General features: G+C 35.0%; 2 pseudogenes; one reads left to right on the top strand and one right to left on the bottom strand.

Annotated features, from left to right (window-relative positions):
- LOC149263806 (2-oxoisovalerate dehydrogenase subunit alpha 1, mitochondrial-like) overlaps positions 1-7,651 on the bottom strand; it is a 37,018-nt pseudogene extending 29,367 nt beyond the window's left edge.
- Positions 7,650-8,675, top strand: LOC149263805 (protein MICRORCHIDIA 6 pseudogene; annotated as a pseudogene).
- The last annotated feature ends 6,429 nt before the right edge of the window (positions 8,676-15,104 follow it).

Raw genomic sequence — 15,104 nt, 5'->3', positions numbered from 1 at the left:
TCCTAAATGACTTGGATCGTGGCTAGATCGACATGAACCCCATGTTCATCAATAACGTATCCCAGATACTGAACCTCAGTCATTCCAAAAGTGCATTTCTCCAAATTGGCACACAACTAGTCTTGTTGTAGTGTTTGGAGAGCCTGTCGTATTTGGTGGAGGTGTTCTTCCCAATTTTGGCTGAAGATCAGGATGTCATCCAAGTATACCACTGCAAATGAGTTGGTGAATGGACACAATATTTCATCCATGAGCCTCATGAAGGTTGCACGAGCATTATTCAACCCGAAAGGCATAACCAACCATTTGAAAAGGCCCTCCTTGGGTTTGAAGGCAATATTCCACACATCAGAGGGTTTGATTGGTACATGTTGATATCCAGATTTCAAGTCGATCTTGATGAGATATTTTCCCCCTTGAGTTGGTCCAGAAGGTCGCCAATCCGTGGGATCAAATACCTATTCTCAACAATGATCTTGCTCAGTGCCTGATTGTCAATACCGAGTGTCCAAGTCCCATCCTTCTTCTGTACCAACATGACCGAGCTCCCATAGGGCGATGAACTCGACCGGATGTGACCTTTTTTCAATAAGTCTGTAATCTACCTCTTGATTTGGCAGTGATGCACATGGGTCAGATCGATGGAGTGCTTGACTTGACAGTGCAGAGGTACCCCTATGGGGGAGGTGAAGATGTCCTCGTACTCCTCCACGACCTTGTCCATCTGTTGTTGTTGTGCAAAGGGGTTCAGTCTAGAGGTTGTGGCCACTGTCTTCTTATTTCCCTAAGGGTGTATCATCAGCAAAAACAAATTTCCTAGTTTTGGAAATGAGCTTACTGCATTATTTTGTAGTAACCAAAGAGATGGAGGTAGGCAGTGCTATGTTCAATATTCTGTACAACTTATTTCCCAAAGTATTATTAACATCATGATGCCTTGACTCATACAAAACATGTCACTTGCACAAGTATGGTTGGCCTAATAGTACATCACAAACCTCAAGGGGAGAAACGTCACATAATACCTCATACGTGAAGTGCTTAATGTTATATGGAAGATGACACTGTTGGCTCACACGAAGATCCCATCCTTGGTGAAGCCACCCAATGGTGTATGGTTGTGGGTGTGTTGTGGTCAGTAAGTTCATCTGCTTTAGCTCATCTACTTCACGATCTCTACTGAAATGAGGTTCTTTTGCCTCCTGCTGTTGAGAATGAACTATAGTAGGAAACCCTTTACCCACATTAGGGAGTGGAAGAGGTGCTCCTCCTCCTTTGGATCCTTGGGTTCCTCCTTCTGGATCTTCATGGTGGCAATGGTATCATTGGGATCCACATCAATAATTTTCTTCCCTTTCTCATTCTCCTTATCAGGTTCTGACTCAGAGTGTGAAAATGCATCTGATTCTGAAGCCTTTAGCTTGGCCACTAGTGACTGCTTGGCCCGACACTCACTTGGGTTGTGAGTGGAGCTCTTATGGAACTCACACCACTTTCCCGTTTCCTTCTTTAGATTCGCAGTCTTGTTATTTGCTTGTGGCTTTGGCGGTTTGTCTTGGGCCACCTTGCCTTGGATTTGTCCTTTGTTTTGTAGTTTGGGGGCACCTTTCCCTTGCTTTGGATTCACAAATCCAAAGTTTCACTTCTTCTATTTAAACTTTTGCTCGACATTGATGGCTTATTGGTATATCATGCTAAACGAGGAGATGTCCAGGAACTCCATCTCGTCCTCGATTTACCTGTGTAGTTAGTCGTGGTACTTGAGTACCAAATGTTTCTTAGAATCCTTGATACCTAACATTGTGCAAAGGTATGAAAAAAATTGGTAAACTCCGACACATATTGGTCGCTTCCCTATCACTACATTGTCGGCTTTATGTATTGATCCTCATGGCTCCCAAAACGGTAGTACTACTCCTTGATGACATCCTGGAACCAGTTTCAAGTGGGTACAACTGAAAACAGTGAGGTCATACTTTCATCCTTCTACTCACAGTGGATTTTCCACTAGTCCTTGACGTGGGGGGTGACTTTGAGAAGAGAAAAACTAATCTTTTCATGACTGGAAAAATCATGAATAGAAAAATATCCTTCTAAAATATTTAACCATTTATCTGCGGCGTCTGCATTTATTTGTCCCTCAAATATGGGAATGTCAAAGTTGACTTGTACCTTACAAGGATTGGACCCTCTAGAGTGGTTGCTGGATGTGAATGCACCGTCGGTGGGAAACCGTTGAAGGATCTGGGCAAAGTTATGCATCGCCACGTTACTTTGTCTTTCGAGGGCCTCCTCAAGCAATATTTTGATAGGATCTCCTGCCCCTTTGTCTTTATTTTCTTCCCCCATGGGTGACCATTGGGGTTTGCGAGCCCTAGATCCTTACATCCCAACCTCGTTGGGGACATGCAAAGAAAAGCAGAGAAACAGAAGACCCCTCCGATAACACTAATCCAGATTTAGACAAGAACAAATTATAGACATAACCATAAATACACATACGTAGTAGGTTATAAAAACATATATGTTCACTAATTTAATAGGATCATGAGAGAATCATCAAGAAAGCTCAATTCCCTCTCAATCTAGCTACAACAATAATTGTTAGCCTATTCATTCATCAACTGTTTAATAAATTATCGAAACATGTCAAGAGCCATAGGTAGAACACATCATATAACTAGCATATAAACAACATATAAACAAAATGGAAACCATGAAAACCAACCATAATGTCAACATGATAACCACTACAAGTGCTCATAGATCACAAAAGGAAAATAAATCTTATTAACATATGAAAAATCCAACCAAGCCAAGGACTTCCACGTACCACCTAATCATAAATTGGGCTGACCCAAATCTCTCAACCAATCACCCCTGCACTATATTCCAATCAAGAATGTGTGATTTCATGGACTAAACCAAGACATAACCAACAAGGGCTTCCAAAGGCAAAACCACCTCAACCCTCACCCATAGTGATTCCACCTCCACAGTCGGACATCACTAACCATAACTAGATTAGTATCTGGCCATGTTGTCGAGCGCTCTAGGAACTAGTAACTCAACCCACAGTCTTGCATGGCTCTAGATTGTTTAACCAACTCAAATCTGGGACTAGTAACTCAACCAATCAAGGGCTCAAAAGCATTTGTTCGAATCTAGGGTCCATGACTAGTAACTCAAACCAATTTTTTCAAGGGCTTCCAGACTATTTGTTCCAACGCACAACGATAAGGAACATGAGCACCAATCAGAAAAACAACCAAGTTGAAAAACCCACAACACCATAGCTATCCAATAAATGGAAAGGTAAGGCTCAAATTATCATCACTTTGGAAAATATTCATTCCAATGACAACACATAACCAGATAATCACATGCATATGTCACGCACACAAAATCCAACAAGTAGATCATACATGCAACCTATTAGTTGTAGAGAAATATAGTTGCAGTTTATGTGCCCATTGTCTCCTTCTGTTTCCTTTCTTTCCTTTGCCTTCCTTCTCCAATTCAAATGAATACTAGAGTGCTCTGAGCATGCTCCAAGAATGCTCTAAGTGTGCAAGACTATGAGAGAATGAGAGAATGGAACATAGCTCAAATTTTTTTTGTCAAAATGCTAGCAATTGATCATCAAAAGGCTTTTTTCATTGAGGCATCTATTTTCTTGATTTCCCTCCATTTTTCCTTCAATTTCCTTCTCCTTCAAGTTTGTGTCTCTTCATCTTCCTTTTCTCCCATTTCCCTTTATTTCATAAGTAAATTTTCAATTATTGACACTTTTCCTTCGTGAATTCCTTTCCCAATAACTGATACCCATCAATATGTTTTACCCAACATTCAACTTGCAATACGTGTCCCATCACCTTGGTCTAATTTTATTTACATGGAAAATCAACTAAGGGTTGCTATACATTCTATTCTATATCCTATTGTAGTGAAATTACTAATTTGAATCTTTGAAATAATAGAGAATTAAAAGGAATGCTACGAACACATAGAAAAGCTCCTAGTTTTGAGATTTAAAGGTGAAGTGTACATATATGAGAGGAAGATTGACATCTATTGAAGATTCTATAAATGGTGATTCCTGCTTTTGGTTATGATATTATACCAGTACTTCCATATCCCACAAGATCTTGACTAAGGTCTCATGCTTCTCGTGTAAAGAGTCTAGTTCATCCATCATAGTTTTATATTGCATGTTAACATTTTCCAAGATGATATTATATAATGTCTTTCACAATGATCATTTTTTCAAATATTCATTAACCGTGGAAATGAGTACCTATCTACCTAGAATATTTTGTATCCATAAAGTATGCAACCCTAATATCTAGTATCTAATTCATTAATTTCAAATCAATAGCCTTTGACACACATTATCTCATTTATCCCTTACATTCACCTCAATTCGTTTAAATGTGTCCTTGATTTCTACAGGGAAACTATGGTGGTAGTGAAAAGTAACCTATCTAGATTTATTCTCTAACTTGGACAACTTTCTAGAGAAGGAACCATTGGTACATTTTTTATAAGATTGAGGCCTACCTCTTCTCACTCTCTTAAATAAATTATTTACCCTGGTTTCTTTCCTATCCATAGTGAAATACTAGTTTTGTTCCTTAATCATAGTATATAAATGACTTAGTAAGGGCCAAAAATATCACCTTCAAAATCTATAGAGCCAATGACGTAATGGTTTCTACAAATGGAAAACGTAGTGGTAAGGTGTTGACCTCCTTTTTTGAATAAATCCATAGCAAATTTGCCACCTTTCCACATTATTTATTAGACTCTTGGCCACTAAGCAGTGAGGTTCTCACATCCCTAGGAACTAAATCATTCAGGAATGAATCACTTGAGTCATTATCTATGCTAGTGGTTAGAATAAATAGTAACCATAAGCCCTAGATCATCCCTTCCATGCAAAGTAATCATTTTCAAGATAATATAAGTGATAGGAATAATCACCTTCAAATTATAATATGTAACTATCATGATGAGAAAAAGGAGATTGAAAGTGATACTAATATAGTAAGTGGATGGAGATCCTTCACATAAACCTCACATGCATTATCTCATTCACTAGCCTTGCTACTTCGGTGATGAAGATGCATGCCTCTTGTCTACCATCAACTTTTCTCTAACACTCTATATTGGGTAACATTACTAAATTTTTACTTAAAGGATAAATCAAATATTGCTTTAACATTTTCTACCTAAATTCACATGTTTTACCTAATTCCAAGGATATGTGATGAGTTTATTATATTCCTTCACATAAGTCATTTGACATGTGTTATTCCCATTCGTAAATATTTTTTCAAGTGTCAATGATTAATTTTGACATCAATTATTATTTTGTTCATAAGATTATTCATGTGGAACTTAATCTATATATTTCTTGAATTCTTTAAGGACCTAGTAAGACTTATGCTATTACTTGTGTGAGATTTAGTCAATTTCTTCTAGCACAACTTTTCAAACAGTTATCCAATTTTCTCTTCCACCACTTATAAATCTATTTTAAACTCAAAATTTATGCATGGTGCAACTATTATACAATCCAAAAACATGTGTTGCTAGAAATGAAAGCAATGTTGTAATCTAATGGATTACATGTGATATTTACTAGTAAAACACATACATAACATTATTTACGAAAAGAAATATACAATAACATACAAGCATATATTGAATCTATGGGGATGACTAGGAAATTTTCCAAGATCAAAGAAATGTTTATTAACTCATTTGAATTTTGAATACCAATCTAAGATACATTTTAAATTAGGTCTAATAAGGAGAGGTAAGCAACAATTCCTAAAATGAGTTGTCTTTGAGTGGGAGTATAGTGAGGTATACAACCTATTGGAATGTAGGGATTTTATAAATAAGATTATTAGATATTTTCCATTAGAGGATCTAATTCAGTTTGTTATGTGTCAGACCCAACATAGAAAATCTTTACTTCTTAATCTTTTTTAATATTACTATTGTTATCTAGTTTGAACACTTTAAATGAAAATAAAGTTTTAAATTTGATAATTTGTATAACACCTACATTATTATTGAATAAATTTTTTTCTTTAACTTTGATTTAATAGTTTATGGTAAACTTCATATGACTCCCTTGAATAGTGTCCATTCCACGGTAGTACAATAACAAGTCTCCAATTTTGCTTAATTTAATTGGTTTACATTCTTTATTATTATTTTTTTTAACATTCCTCATTAGTTGAATTATTCACATTCTTATCTTATTCATTCTATTTACAATAAATTATAATGTAACTTCTAATTATATTAATTAGTCAAAGCCTCTAATTTTGCTTAATTTAATTTGTTTACCTTCTTTACTAATTTGCTTTATTAACATTAGTCTTACTTCAATTATGCACTTTCTTATTTTATGCATTCTATTTACAATGAATTATAGTGTAACTTATAATTATATTAATTAATCATACGATTTTGTGAGTTATTTAATTTTCCGTTACTTATTTTTCTAGTGAATGAAGATACTATTGTCATGTTTATCTTTAATGAGTGAACTTAACCTATTTTGTTATTTATTTCCATTATTCATCTTCTTATTTGAATTATTCTATCTTATTGGTAATGATATAAGATATTATTCAAATTGAAGCTCTCTTTGTTAGCACATACCTAGTCAAGTGCTTTACATAAAGTAAGGAAGTTAGTTGTTTGATGCATATCATTCTTCTATTAATTAGATTTTTCACGGTTTGCAACCTTTATAGCTTTTGTCTCTTGTTTGATAATTAAGATGAGTTGTCATTTTTATTACTTTGTTAATATAATTATCTAGCTTAACACAGGAATCACCATGATTTACATCACCTTTTGTACAAGTAACATAGGTATGGTTTGGCTTTACATGTATAATTCAAAGAGAAGTTACACCACAAATAAGGTAAATGACAACAATGTTGGCCTTCCACCCTATCTTGGTCTACATTACATTTGTCACTCAAATAAGTTGACATTTACATGTCACTTGGTTTTAGGTATGTAATCTAAACCTCTAATCAATATAGATTTTTAGTCCAATGCAATTGTGGAGCTATGATCAAATCATTGTGTTGAAAGCTATCAGCTATAAGGAGGTTTGTAATTTCGGAGAATTGTAATTTCGTTTATGTGACTTGTGGCATTTAAATTTATAAACAATAAAAAAATATTTCAATATTAATTATACATAAAATATTACAAAGTCTAAGATGATAAAAAATAAAATGTTATTAATAAAAGGTGGAAATAAATAACGAATTACATAAAACAAGATATTGATGGTAACCTAAATCCTTAATAATTTAGAGTAACAATGTGCACAAAAACACCTCATTCTTACTAGTAAGCCGTAACTAAACTCATAAAACATTTATTGCTTCTTAACATCAAGAGTGCAAATGCTCAATTTTGTATCCATGAATTACAATAATTATTTGTGTGCATAATCATAACACCATGGAACGCATCGAAACTCTCTACCCCCTTTCGGATCCGCTGAGCGCGAAGAGAAACGACCCTTCACATTCCATAGAACAGAGAAATTTTGTTTATAACAAGTACCATGAGAATGGAAGAGCGAAAGCGCTAGATGACCTTTGACCATGGAGGCCGCAGGGAGCGGTCACAGCAATCGGCCAGCAAATACACGGAACTTAGACGCAGAACATGTTTCAGTGCATCCTCAATTGATCAACACCAACGCCACTTGCCATAAATGGGCGTTCGGAGCCATCGCCGAATTGGTGGACAACGCAGTCTCCGAGATCGGCCAGGGCGCCACCTTCATCCACATCAACCGAATCGAGGATCGTCGCAACAATGGCCCTGCATTGCAGGTTACATACAATGGCTTAGGACTGAGTCCCAATGACCTCAACCTGTCCATCACGTTCCCTACAATCGCCGCCACGAGCTTCGACGAATCGGTGCTCGGACACTACCAGAGCGGCTTGAAGACGGCCACCATGCGGTTAGGAGCCGACGCCGTGGTCTTCACCGTTTGCCCTTCATCCTCAACCGCCAGCGTCGGGCTTCTCTCCTACACATTTGCAGCGCAAACCGACCAGAAAGACACCATTGTCCCTATTCTCAATTACAGAGCCACGAAAGCGACATCCGGGAAGCTGACTCTGCAACGGATGCTGAACGAGAGCAATAAAGGTCACTGGAATAATCTTTTAAAGATCATTCTTGAATGGTCGCCGTATTCAACAGAACAAGAATTGCTGGCCGTGCTCGATGAAATCGGAGACCGGGGCACACGGATCATTGTTTACAACTTATGGCGGAATAAAGATGGCGAGACGGAGCTCGATTTCGAATCTCGGGACGACGACATTCAGATCAGAAATTCTCCTGATGAAAACCCTAAACCCAAAAAATTATTCCATTTTCTCCACCAACAACATATTGCAGATCGGTTTCGTTACTCACTCCGAGCCTATCTGTCCATTTTATATCTCCGCTGGCCAAACAAAAGATTTTCCATCAGTCTACGCGGGAAGTCTGTGGAACATTACGATTTGGACAGTGACATGAAGTTTTCTAAATTACAGGTCTGTAATCTGCCTGAAGTAATAGACGGAACGAACAGTAAGCGCTCCGTGACAGCCAGATGGGATTCGTGAAAGAAGCACCGCTTATAAATATCACGGGATTTAATATGTATTACCAGAATCGGCTAATTGTTCCCTTTTGGAGATCAAACATGAGCCCCGCATTGAAGGGCATTGTGGGTTTTGTGGAGGCCGATTGCTTGAAGCCTCTCTCTGGCAAAGAGGAGTTCGAAAGATCTCCTATCTCCTCCTTATTGGAGAGCCGTATCATTCAAATGAGCACCGAATTCTGGAAAAGTAAATCCCACATGGTTACCTTTGAACAAAATGCGGTTCGAGTTGGAGGTACTGCGCCTGAACAAATTCAGCTTGTCATGGAAGAAAATAGGAATCTTAAAGAAAGGCTTCTTGAATGCGGAGAACTTGAGGAAAGATTGAGGAAGATGGGAGAAATAGTTGGAGGTACTGCGCCTGAACAAATTCAGACTATCGTGGACGAAAATATGAATCTGAAAGAAAGGCTTCTTGAATTTGAAGAACTCAAGGAAAAAGTGAGGACGATCGAAGAAAAAGTTGGAGGTGCTGCGCTTGAACGAATTCAGCTTCTCATTGATGAAAATAGGAATCTTGAAGCAAGCCTTGTTGAATATGAACAGCTCAAGGAAAAAATGAGGAAGATCTCAGAATGGACGGAAGGAATATCGAATTTAGCAGGGGCGCAATAAGGAAGGTGACATGTAGTTCATGAATGATCGCTTCGCCTTCTCTTATACGTAGAATGTATTTAAAAACTATAGCCTAATCGAATAAAATGAAGTATTATTTTCTCCATTGTACTCCTTTTACGATCTCTTGCACAAATCCATCCATTTGGCCGAATGAAATAGTTCGGAGATTACTTTTCCCTCTTAACTTTGTTTTGAAGTGCAGGAAAAATTATTATTTTGTTTTGAAGTATAGGAAAAATGATTATTTTTTTTATTTTATTTTTTAGTATTAAGTGGTTTTCGATCCACAAGTAGTTTTTTATCGGTGATCTATAGGGAAGTTTTGGTTACTGGGTGTAAGTCCTCGAAGTGATGATTGACGCTATGTGATTCACTTCAGTAGTTTCAATCCTGCTTCTTCACCCTTGTGGCATCACATGATGCAATGAGTGCCAAGTGAACTATTTAAAAATCATGAGAATTTAGTGAGTTACCACTACCTCTTATGGAAATGGTCATAAATGAATGACTTACTTAAAGCAGAATCCCAAAATGATATCTAATATTTGTATTTTGTTATTCATTTCATTCTTTTCAATAAAATTATCTCTAATTATAAAAATGAATCAAATATATTTATTTTCATATAATTATTTTATCAATAATTTAATGTAAATATTAACACAGTCACACTAATAAATATGGTTGTTTTAAGTAATTAATAATAATAATAATAAATTTATTTATTAATATAAAGATGAATCACTAGCTCATTATAAACACGTCGACAATATTTTCTATTATATGGTTATCATCGAAAGATTTATTTACACATAAATATTGTTAATTGAATATTGCTATTAATATTGTTAATTAATTAAATAATTCATTTTTATTTCATTCATAGTTAATTAATTCATTAAATAATTAATTCCTTTATTATTAAAATTAATTAATTAATAATTAATAATAGTTATAATGATTTTTAAATTATTTTTATTACTTATTAATACTATTTTATTAATATAAATATGGTTTCTGTTTATAATTTATATTAAATATTATTAATTAATTAAATCCATGGATCCAAGTAGTAATATTAAAAACCCTATGAATATGAATCCTTAGATTAATAAACTAAGGAATAGATATTATAAATCCTAGGAAATAATAAACCCATGAAATTTATACTAAAAACACAAGGGATTATAAACCTATGGGATCAATATTATAGACTCAATGTACAAAAACCACGAAATAAATATTATAAACCCTAAAATAAACATGGTTGACCATGTTTTACCATTGTTATTTTTCATATTGAGACAATCTTAGTCACAATGCACCATATGACTATGGTTGACCATGGTTAACCATGATTGATAAATATCATAAACCCTAAAATAAACATGGGTGACCATGGTTGACCATAGTTGATTTTCATATTAACAAAATATTTATCACAATGCAATGCTGGACTATGGTTGACCATGATTCATTTTCATATTGAGATATTCTTTATCACAATGTGGCGTTGGAAAATCGTTGACCATGGTTGATTTTATATTGAGACAATCTTTGTCACAATGCCACGTTGGAACATGGTTGATTTTCACATTGTGGCAATCTTTGTCACAATGCAACATTGGACCACCGTTGACCATAGTTGACCATGATTGATTTTCATATTGAGAAAATTATATGATAAGCCCTAAGATGTATTTTGTAAACCAAGGTATCTAAACCCTATGATAAATATTATAAATTCTAAAATAAACATGGTTGATCATGGTTGATTTACATATCGAGACAATCTTTAGCACAATACGACATTGAACCATTGTTCACCATGGTTGACTATGGGTGATTTTTATATTGAGAAATTTTTTGTCTAAATGTGATGTTGGACCATGGTTGACCATGGATGACCATAGTTGTCACAATATGATGTTGGACCAAGAGATAATTTTTGTCACAATGTGACCATGGTTATTGACTAAGGTTGACCATGATTAAGCATAATCGATTTAAATATTGAGATAATATTTGACACAAGAGGACAATGGAACCTGGTTGATTGTGGTTGATTTTCATATTGAGATAAGACTTGTCACAATATGACATTGGTTGATTTCATACTGAGAAATCTTTGTCACAATGTAATGTTGGACCATAGTTGACCATGACTATAACCCAATGGATTTACATTAGACCCTAATATTAATATTATAAACCCTATGAATACTATTATATGCTAGGAATATGAAACCCTTAAATTAAAAAACCTAAGGGAATAATATCAAACATAAGAGATAAATAGTATAAACCCAAGGTATAGAACCTTAAGATAATTGTTATAAACCCTAAAATCAACATGGTTGACCATGGTTTACCATTGTTGATTTTCATACTGAGACAATATTTGTCACAATGCAACGTTGGACCATGGTTGAACATGGTTGATTTTCATATTAAGACAATCTTTGCATAATGTTGTTGAAGAATCTAAGGCAATTAGGTTAATAAGATTCTTCTCAGAATGATAAATATTGTGAGGTGCTTTTTACTTTTACTAGCATAATCTTCTTTTATTATTAGAGTGTGTTTTCTGACTTCATCAAATAGTTACCAAAAACAAATGAGACAAGAACACAAGATGTTGGCTTACTGTCGAGGCCAAAACTCTCACTCTTTAAGAGGAAAAACCACACAAATTCTTCTTATAGAGATTCCAATTGATGAATACCAAGACCATGACCCTTGACCAATTTGGCCACTCCAAGACCAAGACACGAATCCTCTTCTTCGTCATGGCTGAGATGATCATCACTATTACTGAAGTCATCACTGCTACTACACCAAGGCCATCACTCTTGTACCACTGAGGTCATTACAGTTGTGTCATTGTTGCACCTTCATTGAGAACACACCTGCACCGAGAACATTATTGCACCTCGACTGAGACCATTGTTTCACCTTCAATGAGACCTTCACCATAACAACAAGATCTCTCTCTCTCTCTCAAGATCTTTATCAAGATCATGACTGGGACCACGCTTACAACTATGCCAAGATCATAACTGTGTCTAGAGTGTATGTCGATAGTGTATCACTATGAGATCACCTAGATCCTCATCACAAATATGTTGAGACTGTGACTGCATATAGTATGCCAAGATAGTGATCATCAAGACTATGAGGAGGTTGAGACTTCAACTCTGAGGTACCCATCCGAAAATTATAGAGATGCTTATCTGAATTGTTTTCCTTCTGTGGTGACCCTAGCTACATATATATAGTACTTTGCTTCTACACTTGAGCTGACATGACATGATGAATGGGTGTGTCTCCATAGATGAGCCGACATGACTTCTTTTGTTATTGTTTGGAGGTATAATTCTTCAAGAGGGATTGTGGTTGTCTTTGGACGACTTCTAGACATTTCTATATAATTTTATACATTAAATAGAGGTTGAAGAAGATGTATTCATACATGATTTGGAGCACTCAAGATTTGATTGGGGAGTTTCTTTGATATATTACTATACCTGATTTGGATTAAGACTTGGATTATTGATTTGAAGATTTGATTGGGGTGCTTCTTGTTTTTTTGGTAATGTTGTAAACATCATGTCAGCAAAAATATCACCAAGAACCAAGAAAATAAAATATTGACAACATCAGGAAAATATCACAGAAGATAGGCAAATTTAAAAAATACAAAATTATTCAACGACACAAATAATTGACTTTATGCCCCTCCATCGATGAGTAGGGAAAATAATTTCATGCATCTGATGATAATATCAAGATATTTACAACATTCTCATGCTATTTTCAAGAATGAAAACACTACACAATTTATCAACGATAATATCATTCTGGGGTAAAATTGTGACATTCCAATCATACAAGGGCCATGATAATCACAATTTTTGTAACACTGGTCTTTGGAGCTACTCTTTTGCCGATTCCAGATGTTGATTCAATATATTCTTACAAATGATTTAGATCTGCTCTTGGAATTGATTCAAAGTGAAGACTTGGAACTTGTAAAGGTATTTACAAATATTCTTCAAACCCTATTTCTCTTAAGAGAGTTTGTTTAAAAAATCTAGAAATTAAATGGAAGGCTTTATTTGAAAATTATTTATGTGGTAGAAAAAATGACATGGCTCCCAAACATAAAAAGGATCCTACATGGAACCATTTCCAAATAGTTGGGGATGAAATGGTATGCAACTATTCTCCCATGGAACTTGGTGGGGAAGTGGTTATACATAAACTGAGAGTCGAAACAACACCTAGAAAATATACTAGGGAAAATTCAATATTTATCTAAAAACTTAGCCAAATTATAATCTGACATGCAAGCTGTTGTTGAAAGCCACAACATGAGGCAAAATATATGCAGGAAGAAATAGGAAGAAATGGAAGTGAACATGATAATGAAAACCATAGTTCTGAAGACTCTACCACTCATCCTGCTAGGGATACCTTTAGAATCCCAATCCATCCAAAACATGAGGGTGATTATGGCACAAATAACACAATCCTAATATGAAAAGAGTTGACTCAATCTTTGTATCCAATAGGCAACAACACCCTTCATTCTTAGCCCACCATTGGTAACAAATGGAGGAAGTTGCTTGGTAATGCATTGCTAGATGGTGAAATGATGCAAAGATAAATTACAATATAAATTCAATGGCATACAGATAGGGATCTAGGCATAGATTTGCCAAATTTTTCAAAAGCCAGGATCTAGATATAGTAGGAAAATGGAAAGTACAATAATATTTTGTAATATAAATAGAGACAATTAAAAAAAGTCAATAATCAAAACCATTCAGGGATGACAAGAGTAAAACTACAAGTTTATAACCAAAAGCAAAAAAGAAAATTCTAATGCATGTTACTATTAGCCATCCATGTATTATAACTGATAATTTGATATATCATAACCACTATTGACTATTGATAATTTTGAAGACCATCTCGACATGAGAAAATCACAATTCATAACAATATTTTTGTAAGCAACATCCACATGTCCATATCAATAGTGAAAAAATGGGTGTCTTGAAGACTATGGCAAGACTAAATAACAGTGTTAGTGAAGTGACCAACATCATAGCACATAAGGGTAGAATAAACATTGAGAACAAACCTTTTACATGATGAGATCAAATCTTCTCAAACCTTGACATTCTATAAAACATTAAGTAAGATGATTGGCCTCCAGTTTCTCACCATATCCCTTTCTATTACTTTAAGAATAAACTTGATCATATCTACATTTACCTGCTCCCCCATGTGCCTACTTCCAAGGATTTTCAACACGCCCCAAGGAAACACTTACATGAATTCAAGACACATTTCTAGCCATTGAAATGGTAATTATAACAAAACAACCCAACATCAAAGTGATTCCCTACAACAGAAACTGACATTAACAAGTTAACGAATAAATGCATGCAGAACTTCATATTTAACTTCAATGTCACTACATTTCATTTTTAGGTTAGGTAGATTCTTCTCTTTTAATCAATGCAACAAAGGTAATGAGTTTAAACTTTAAAGGCATACCCTTATATCAAATTATACACAAAAATTGTCACAACAAAGCCCAAATGTTGGCTATAAACATCATCTCAAAACAAAAAACACAGCAATACGAGGAGTTTTGATATCAACAAAATTGTGAATTGTATAATTTGAAAATCCAACACCTATGTATTCACATTAGCCTAGACAAATGCAATTTCTCACCAAGCCAATCAATATATGATAA

This window comes from Pinus tabuliformis, chromosome 6 (assembly GCF_031772625.1).
Source record: "Pinus tabuliformis cultivar Carrire ecotype Pingquan chromosome 6, CPIR1, whole genome shotgun sequence".
In the NCBI taxonomy this organism is placed as follows: domain Eukaryota; kingdom Viridiplantae; phylum Streptophyta; class Pinopsida; order Pinales; family Pinaceae; genus Pinus; species Pinus tabuliformis.
The sequence above is the reverse complement of the archived record's forward strand: the minus strand, read 5'-3'. Positions and strand labels throughout refer to the sequence as shown.